The sequence below is a fragment of the Penaeus japonicus genome, unplaced genomic scaffold (assembly GCF_977035675.1).
Source record: "Penaeus japonicus unplaced genomic scaffold, GWHDUDI00000001_assembly GWHDUDI00000008, whole genome shotgun sequence".
NCBI classification, from domain to species: Eukaryota; Metazoa; Arthropoda; class Malacostraca; order Decapoda; family Penaeidae; genus Penaeus; species Penaeus japonicus.
In genome coordinates this window covers 15,381,253-15,383,259 of record NW_028234410.1, presented here as the reverse complement: position 1 = coordinate 15,383,259, position 2,007 = coordinate 15,381,253, and positions in this window count along the sequence as shown.

Below are 2,007 nucleotides of genomic sequence, written 5' to 3'. Positions count from 1 at the left end.
TAAAGTTTTCAGTTTTTATTGATACATTTCTGGGAGATGCAGAGATAGACAGATAGACAGATAGATAGACAGACAGACAGATAGATAGATAGATAGATAGATAGATAGATAGATCGATCGATAGATAGATAGATAGATAGATAGATAGATAAATAGATTGATAGATAGAGAGGTAGCCAGATAGATAGAAATGAATAGATGGATAGATAGATAGATAGAAAGAGATAGATAGATAAATAGATAGATAGATAGATAGAGAGAGAGAGAGAGAGAGAGAGAGAGAGAGAGAGAGAGAGAGAGAGAGAGAGAGAGAGGTAGCCAGATAGATAGAGATGGATAGATAGATAGATAGATAGATAGATAGATAGAGAGAGAGAGATAGAGAGAGAGCGAGAGCGAGAGAGAGAGAGAGCGAGAGAGAAGGGATGAATGTGAGTAATGACAATAATAATGAGGATGAATGATAGTGATGATAATGATAAGAATATTAATAATGATACTGATTATGGTGATGATAATGAAATGGATGATAATGATTATGCTGATAATGAAATGGATGATAATGATAATGAAAATAACAATAATGGAATTAATGATAATGATGATAATACTGACAATATTAAGTTATAGTAATATGATAATGATAATCATAATCATAATCATAAACATAATAACAAATATCATAATATTGATAATACTGATAACAGAACAATAATAATAACAAAAACATAATAACAACACCAACAAGAAAAGCATAATTCTTCTGGCATATTATTTTCCATGTACTTCTCCCATCACTTACATCATTGCTGTCCTAGCAACAGCCTCTCTTTAATGCGATTTGCAAATGATCCGGGTTGCTATCTGCAAATCAAGCAGAAATGAAAAACAGTAAAAGTACCATCGTAAGACATCTTGAATAGTTTCCATTACAACGCAAGCAGATTGGTGACTTGATGAATGTGCACTGAAAATGAATGTGGATAGAGAAATTCCATTCATAGTATATTTGGCCGATCCAACTGACATACATAAAGAAAAAAATGAAATGCAAATGTAACAAGAGCAATACCTATTCTAATGAATATATTATCCAGTAGTATTAAAATACCAACTTTAGTAGATTACTACTGCATAGCTTCAGGTGCTCCGAAGTCAACGTGATATATGCTTTCTTAGTAGAAGTGAGTCACCTCCGAATTTAAGATGGGACACTATCAAAAAGGCCTATAAGCTTTAATGTGTACAGATCACCATTTACTAAGGCACACAGACACACACACAAACCCACACAATAACCTCAAATAATCACAAATAACCTCAAATACTATACACAAAGACATACATATAATATCCATCCATCTGTCTTCTCAGGAGATATTCCACCGCACTAATGATTACAGCCAACAATCTATGTGAGAGTATTGCCACATGCCACACCCCCCTCCCACGCCCCTCTGCTCCCCGCGCCCTCCCTCGGCACTGACAATATATTGCCCATAAAACACTCGGCTTAACTACTTACTGCACCCTGTTCGATTACCTTTCGTTCTTTCGTTGTGCTATTGCTGGAGGAGCACAATAGCTGATGGTTGCTACTCTCCTGCACAAGTTATTATCCTTAATTACGATCGTTATCATGATTATTGTTATCATCAGTATTTTTGCTATCTTTATTGCAGGTGTTGCTATTATCATCATCGTCATCTTTGACTTTATTTTTTTTTGCCGTTATAAGCATCATCATTGTCGTTGTTGTTATTGTAATTATTATTATCACTCATTATGATTGTTGTTATTATCGTTATCATTATTATTGTCTTTTTCATTATCATTATCATTATTATCATCATTTTCATTATCATTCTTACTTTCATTATTATCATTGTCATTAGTATTGTTATTATTATTATTGTTATTATTATCCTTATTATAATTATTGTTATCATTATAATTATATCAATAATGATTATTATTATTATTATTATCATTATTATCATCATTGTT